Consider the following 8,660-nt stretch of genomic DNA (forward strand, 5'->3'; position numbering starts at 1 on the left):
CAGGCATACCTTGGAGATATTGCAGGTACAGTTCCAGACCATCGCAATAAAGTGAATATTGCAATAAAGTGAGTCACATGGATTTTTTCAGTTTCCCAGCATATATAAAAGTTGTATTTATACTATACTTTAGTCTATTAAGTGTGAAATAGCATCATGAAAAGAAAATTAAAGATTGTGAGAGTTACCAAAATGTGATACAGAGACATAAACTGAGCACATGCTCTTGGAAAAATGGCACTGATAGCCTTGCTCAATGCAGGATTGCCACAAACCATCAATTTGTAAAAAACCCCATATCTGCCAAGTGCAATAAAACAAGGTATGCCTGTCTATGCACTTTCTTTAGAAGGAAAACAGTTTAATACTGTAGCTTCTAGGTCTCGTCTCTGAAGTTTACTTTGCCTCAAGTACTGGAATGGGGTTGTAGTAGCTGTGTTAGAGCGCCCTGCCACCAGCAGCTTTCCCATCCACAACACTTAATTCAAATTGGACCAATCAGATCCTCTCTTACAGTGATATGGACTTGACGAAGCTGAGACATTCTATAGCTCAGTCTACACTGATGGCAGGAACACATTAATGTAATCCAGGGAGCTGTGAAATCAGCCATTTTTTTTTACCATGTGCTTGGGAAAACAGCAAAAAGCAGTCTGTGAAGGGAGAGGAACAGAGCAGACCTGCTCAGAGAAGCATAGGCCAAGAACACACATATACTACAGAGAGACTGTCCTCACAGAAACTCCTTCCAAAACAAAACTACATTTGGAGTATCCTATTATAATGTGTTGCTTTTTATAATTTGTGGGTGTATCAATTAGATTGAATTGGCCTGATTGTTACCACCCATCTCCCCTTCATATCCTTCTCCTGTTTTAAAAGAATATTGAGTATAATATTAATTAACGTTTTTATCCTGGTGCTTTTTATGTATATCATTTTCTCTTTATGAAGTACAAATTAAAGCCGACATCTATATTTTACAGCTCAGGAAACTAAGACTTGGGGCCTAGGTGTGACTTACCCGAATTCGCATAACTGATTGAAAGTGAGTCAGTTGAGACTTGCACTCAGGTCTTTCTGACTCCTGAGATCACACCCTTAACCATTATGTTATGTTGCTGTTTGAATCTGGAGGCAGCCACTGGTAATCTTTCGAGAAAAGGAGATGTTTGTCCCTCGTGTGCAGGAACAACGCAGCCAGCTTAGTCTTCATACATTTATGATGCTCGGAGCTCCGAGTGACAGACTGTGGCCTGGAGGAAGTAGTGGTTGGGCAAGCTAGGTATTCTCAGCAAAACTGGATATACTTACATAGTATGTATTGGTGTGTGCATGTGTGTTCATACATGTGTGTGTATATTTGTGTTGAAGGGTGAGGAAGAAAGAGACTCTTTTCCAGAAGCAGAAAATCCTTGAAGAATCCTTTAGTTATATTATCTTACCCTCTTATTCATGAGAGAGCAAGTTAGAACAGAACGTCGACAGAATGGTGATTCATGGGAAGGCACTGAAGTGTACACCTGCTTGGGTGTATGTGTGTGTGTATTGTAGGACAAGCCTACAAACAGAAGAGAAACAGAAATGCCTGGGAAGAGATGTAACAAGGCCACATTTATTGATTCCAGAGAAAATTCATGTAAAAATAGTATATAGGTCTTCACAGGACATGAGCCTAAAAGCAATTAGTTCAGGTTTCAAAAGAATTTCTGCTGAACTTAAGAAACGGGTTCTAGTTGAAATTTTAATTAGAACCCCAAAGCACATCAGTATAAAGTTCACCACACGTTGCACGCTTAGGAAGATTAGATGGACTTTATTTAAGCTGGAAAAACATCACTGCATTCATTTTACCCTGTTGGCAGGGTGGATGAAAACAGAGGGTTGCAGGCAGAGAGGGAACCTGAAGGGTAACACTCGCATGTGGTGGAAAGGCATCAGGCTCCTGCTTGCGTGTTATGTGAGGAGATGTCAAAGATGGCGGTAGGTTTGTGAACTTAAATGGCACACTACACAGCTTTGCCAGTAACTGAGAAGTGAAATGAAGGGGTCAGCAGAAAGAGAGGAGCAGTCCTCCCATCCTCCCACTTCATTATAGATTTTTATCCAATCAATAAACCAAGACATCTTGAACTACATTCATTTTTATTAAGAGAAGGGTGTTTGGCTTACAGGATCTGAGGGGAGGAACGGAGAAGGGAGATAAATGTTTTGCTGACTTTCTCAATATTCTTTTTGAAAATATTTGCTCCTTTTTTTTTTTTTTTTTAAGTGCATTCTCAAACAACTCAGGTGGGAAAATAAAGATGGCCCATCAACTAAGCTCTCCTCATTCCTTTTCTGTATAAGTAGATTTTTTTTTTTTTTTCATTCCTTGTGTTCAAAAGAAGATTTCCATTGCTTTGGCTATATATCTCCATTAGGTAGAATTTTCACCCTGCATTCCTCTATGCAGTTGATTACAAGAAATTCTCTGCTCGGCTACATTTCAAATCTGTCAGAGCCAGTGATGTACTCCAGGTGCATCCAAGTGTGAATACTGTTAAAGCTATTGGTTCAGATGACCTTGATGGTGGGTCTCTTCATGATTGCAGCTCAAGTTTGCTCCTCTGCTGGTTTCTCACTTCTTCCTCTAATTGCTGCTGACTGTTCAAAAGCTGCGCTTGTTTGATATGCTTCCAATTTTTATAAAATTACAGCAATTCCCTATGGAATCCCATGTTTTTAGTGTCTCCATTAAATAAACATCCAGAGGAAAAGTTTAATTTGCTTATTACAGCCAGCTCTCATCCTAGTAAATTACACCTCATTGGAGCCTCTTCTCAATAATGGAAAATTCACTGCCTCAACACAGGATATTTTATGGCTATTTTTCCAGTTTAGATGCTTTGAGCTGTAGGTAATACACTGCTTAACTAATAACAGCTTAAGCAATAAAGACATTTACTATTTCATATAATAAAAAGTTCAGAGGTAGGGGATTCGTGGGTGAATTGATTGGGTCCAATACAGAGTTAGCAGGTTTGTTGTTGTTAGGTGCTGTCGACTTGGTTCCGACTCATAGCAACCTATGCACAACAGAATGAATTAGCAGAGTTAGCAGGTCAGCAGTGTAAAACGTTTATTGGTGGTAACACCTGTAAAAGCTAAAGAGGACAAAGATCACAAATAGGCAGAGAAAGCCTTCTGGCAGCTGTGGATGGAGAGGGGAAAGGAAAGAGGACTGGGTAGAAAGAGTTATCAGACTGCAGTGCTGCTCTGAAAATCCACAGCCATTCTTGCAGAGCTCTGCTGCAAAGATGACCCGTAGAGGTGACCCCTGTTGGACAGAAATGAGCAGGCCCTAGTGCCCCACTGTGCTCAGTGACTGACTGGGGCTTCCTGGAAGAGCTCGGCCTCTATTCAGCCCTTTGAATTGTTTTGCTGCTGGAGGCTGACAGTTAACTGTACTCCTTGCAGCTGATAACCAAGCTCCTCCTTTTTGTTTATTATTATTATTATTATTATTATTTAAATTGTCATTTGGGTGAAATTTTACAGAGCAAAGTAGTTTTCCATTCAACAGTTTATACACATTTCGTTTCATGACATTGGTTGTAAGCCCCTCAATGTAAAATCATTCTTCCCCTGTCCTCTCTGGGTTCCCTGTTTTCATCCATCCTTCTGTCCTGTCCCTTGCTATCTTTTGAGCTTTGTTTTTTGGGCTAAATGCTGCCTGTTTGGTCTCCTATGGTTGATTGTAGTGAGGAATACATCCCTCCCTGGTGGTATGAATCACGTCATAGGCCTGTCTGTTGTTTGGCTGAAAGTTGATCCCTGGGGATGGGTTCAGTTCCAGGCTTCAAGGGTGTCTACGGGCCATAGTCTTGAGGGTTCCACCAGTCTCTATAAGACTAATAAATCTTTTTTTTTTTTAAAAACTTGAATTTTGTTCTACATTTTTTTTTTCCTCCCTCTCTTCTAGGACTTTCCGTTGTGATCCTGATCAGAGTGGTTGGTAGTGTTAGCCGGGCACCATTTAGCTCTTCTTGTCTCTGGGTAGTGGAGGCTGTGGTTCACGTGGTCCATTAGTCTTCTGAACTAATTATTTTCTTGAAGCTTTGATTTTCTTCACTCTTCCTTGCTCTGGATGAGAAGAGAGAAATAGTTGCATCTTGGATGGCCACTCACAGGCTTTTAAGACCCAGTTGCTACTAACCAAACTTGGATGTAGAAGATTGTCTTTGTGGACTATGTTATGCGAGTTGACCTAGATGTCTTTGATGGGACATCTGAGTGGCACACCTCCGTAGCTACCACGTGGTGTTGAATTCAGCAGCACAGTTCTGTTGTCTAGCATCCAGGTGCTTTCTAAATTTACTTTCAGTCAGTCATGCATGTTATTTTCAGATTTATTTCCTCATTGCCTCAAAAACATTTTCACAGCCTCGTGTCTTCACAGAACTCTCCACAAAAGCAAGAATGAGAACTAATCCTCACATGTTTCTGTTTGGAAGGGAGGAAGAGCTTTCTCTGAAGATTCTAATCAGACTTCTTATTTAGTGGCATTGGCTAGGTCTGGATCAGATGTTCATGTTCCTGCTGCAAGGGAGGCTGGTGTTGTTGTTGTTGTGTGCCATCTAGTCAGCCCCGACTCATAGCAACCCCTCCTTGGGTTTCAGAGGTGGTATCACTAAGGAAGTAGATTGTCCAACCTTCCTTCCGAGGAGTGGCTGGTGGATTTGAACCGCTGGCCTTCTGGTTAGCAGTCAAGTGCTTTAGGCACTATGCTACCAGTGAATTTCTGGCATTTTGAACCTCAGTGCGGGAGGTGATGGAGGTGGCTGCTGGGTAGGCAAACCACCGTTGTTTGCCACCATAAAGTTTGCTGAGGTGGTCTTCTATCATTTTATTCCCAGAAATTCAGACCTTAGGGGTTATAAACTGATCACTAAATTTATGACTTATTACTCTGGTAGGTTCTTTTGTTTATCCTACACTCCGCAAATATCCCTACCCCTTCCCCTAGCCAGGAATACAAAGACTCTACTGCAATCTGTCTTCATATGATTTTTTGGATTTCTTTATTGTTGTCCATAGTTTGCTAAATGCCTGAATAAACAGATAGATATCTAACCATACCATTTAGGGCAATATTTTAAAAAGACTTTTGAAAAGCCTGATTGCATTGATCAGTGATTTTTCATTCTGTCATTTTAAACCTTCAGTTTAACATGCAGACTTCCCTAGCGTTAGAAGGCTTCAGAGAAACTTAAAGCACAGGGAGAGAAGTAGAGAACACACTGCATAGTGTAGAAAGTACCTATTTGTGGTACTTTTTTTTTTTTTTTGGTACAAAATGTGGTACCTATATGCTTTCCCTAATAATGTCTTTCTTAGCTCTCTTATGTTTCAGTGTAGTCTATCTTGCTTCTCTATTGACTCCATCGTTTTCAACACAGAGCTAATCAGCTCCAGTACTTACCCACTGTTTGAACTTGGGATAGCTCTGTGACCTCTCTCAGTGTCAGTCTCCTGATGTGTAAAGTAAGATAATAGCGCCCTTACATGTGGGTACCATGTGTAATAGGCACAAACACCAAACAGTCATCTCATTCTTCTTACTCTTACTATTAAACAGAAGGTGAGGTAAAGGCCACTTGATGTCATCACAAAAACAATGAACAGAAATAGGAAAGCTTACTTTTGCACAATGAAAATAAAATAATGTAGATAATATTTTCACTCATTTGTTCATGTGTGTATTCATGCATTCAGATATTTATTGTGCTCCTATCATATTCCAGGCATTGTTTTAACCCATTCAAGATGCCGTGGTGGAAAAGAGACACGCTTCCTATTATTCCTATTTCTGAAATAAAATGATGAAGGACCATCTCAGTAATATGTAGGGTGGCAGATACTGGTGGCTTATTTACCCAATAGTCACCCCCACTATGTTTTGTTAGTTGCCATCATGTTGATTCCAACTTACGTGACCCCATGTGAGCAGAGTAACGTGTATATGGTGGTAGTGGTAGTGCTGGCAAGTCTATTCTGACTCATGCAACCCCATCTATGCAGAGTAGAACTATTCAGTGGAATGCTCAATGTTATGACCTTTCAGAATGAGATCACCAGGCTTAGCTTCTGAGGAGCCTCTGGGTGGTTAGGAACAACCAGCCTTTCAGCTGGTAGTCAAGGACTTAACCATTTGCATAACCCAGGGTCTATCCTTTCTATATTGTTGTTGTTGTGTTCTGTGGAGTTGATTGACCTCACATGAGAGTGAAAGTGCCCTAGGCTATAATCTTTAAGAAGCACATTGCCAGCTCTTTTCTCCAGTGGAAATATTGGTGAGTTCAACCAGTGACATTTTGGTTAGCACCCGAGCACTTAACCATTGCATCATCAGGGCTCTTTATGAAAAAGCCAGAAATTCACTTTTCTAGCCCCCCTTGTAGCTAAAGCATGAACAAACACGTGACCCAAATCTGGCCAATGAGACTAAAAGGAAAGTCTAATTGGAAGTTTACATTTTAGTAGGGTAAAGACAAGAGATGCCTGCATTTTGAATACCCTCTACTCCAACGCCTATTGCATTGATGCCATCAATAATTTAATTATTCATTAAGTCACTTTTAAAGCAATATTCAGATAATTACGTTTAACCTTATTTTTATTAAAAATATTATTTTGTCAAAATTTTAGAAAGCAAAATAAAGATTAAAACCATCTATAATCTCATAAACACAACCTCATTAAAAAAAACATGGGTATCATTAATTTGTGTGTCTGTTTTGTCTATATAGATAAATAGGCCAATATAATTTTCTAAAAAAACTTGAGATCATTTTATAAACTACTTTTCCTCAGACACTTAAATATTCTTGAATTACATGATTTTTACGATTCCCACTCATGAATATGCTGTAATTTATTTAACTAGTACTCTATCCCTCAAATTTAGCATTATTTCTAAAATTTAATTGTTTAAGTAACACTATGATACATAGCTTTGTATGGAAATTTTAGTATGTATATCTGATTATCTCTTTAGAATAAATATCTAGAAATGATATTACTGTGTCAATTCTATTTTATACATAATCTCAAATATCCCTTCAAGGAATATAATTATACCAAATTGTATACTGTCAGTGTTTATTTCCCTGTTTTTAACAACAATGAAAACAACAACAAAAACCCATTGCTGTCTAATTGATTCTGACTCATAACAACCCTAATGCATTCTTACTAGTATTAGATAGATATTTTCAGGGTTTTTTCCCCCTAATATCAGAACAATTTGATAGAGAAAAAATTATGTCATTTATTTAATTTTAATTCTTCTGAAAGGAAGTCAAGCACTTTTTTCACATTGCTTATTGTTCACTGGCTTGTCTGTTTGGTAAATTGCATTTCACATCTCTGCCCATGTTTCTATTTTAGAAATTGCCTTTATTTTATTTTTCCTTGTAAAAAGCTCTGTATAGTGAATATAAATAACTGTAATTGTGTCATATATTTAAAAATTCTTTTTCTGGTGATTCTTTTGCTATTGATGGTATTGGGACATTGAGAAGGTTTTCATTTTTATGTGGTAAAACTTTTATTTTCTGTGGCTGCTATTGTGCTTAAAATTATTTTCCCTGATACTGGAAATTATATTCCTATATGAGCTTTAAGTTATTTCATGTTTTTATAAAAATTGAAAATCTAGTGAATATATATATATATAGTTGGAGACTTATGGTCAATCAATTGTCCTAGTATACGTGTATGTATGTGTGTATTTTTCTTTTGTCTATTTATTTGCTTTTAAATAGACTTTTCCTTTTTCACTGAATTAAAATTCCACCTTTATTGCATACTATACTCTTTATGGTAGCTCTGGTGGCATAGTGCCTAAGGCATCTGACTGCTACCCAGAAGGCTGGTGGTTCAAACCCACCAGCCACTCCTCGGAAGGAAGACTGAGTAATCTACTTCCGTAGCGATACTGCCTCAGAAACCCAAGGACGGGCCACTATGAGTCAGATCCGACTCGACAGGGGTGAATTTGGTTATTTTGGTTATATTCTTTATGCAGCTTTAGCCCTGGACAGTTCTCTCTGGAGGTTTGTCAGTCACACAGGATAATGTTGTATTAACTGTTACAGTTTTATAATATGTTTAAATATCTGATAATGCAATTTCTCTTAATTCATTTGAATTTTTCAAAGCTTGCAGGAAGGCAAATTAATATAGTACATGTGTCAACATTATTAGTAGATAAAGACAACAGAAGAAGTTTTGAAATGGAGGGCAGCTGGGATCTGGGGGGAAGACGTGTCACTTTGGCTGGGCCTGTAATGATGAATATGATTTGGCTTGGCAAAGAGGAAGGAGAAAGGGCGTTCTAAATGGGAAAAGAGGCTTAGCCATAGCAGGCAGAATGGGTGGTGCAGGAAAGGTGTGGTAAAGAGATCTAGTGCGGTCAGCCCTCTGAGTCTGGGGTTCCACATGCACAGATTCAACCAACCAGTATTGAAAAAAAAAAATCGATTAAGTGTTCAAACCAATCCCTCAAAGGCGAAAAGGAAGCATGAAGTGCTATGCACATAGCATTTACACTATACTAAGGAGCTCTGGTAGCATAGTGCCTAAGGCGCTTGACTGCTAACCAGAAGGCTGGTGGT

This window comes from Orycteropus afer, unplaced genomic scaffold (assembly GCF_000298275.1).
Source record: "Orycteropus afer afer isolate SDZICR_OR568_19922 unplaced genomic scaffold, OryAfe1.0 scaffold00683, whole genome shotgun sequence".
Taxonomy (NCBI): Eukaryota; Metazoa; Chordata; class Mammalia; order Tubulidentata; family Orycteropodidae; genus Orycteropus; species Orycteropus afer.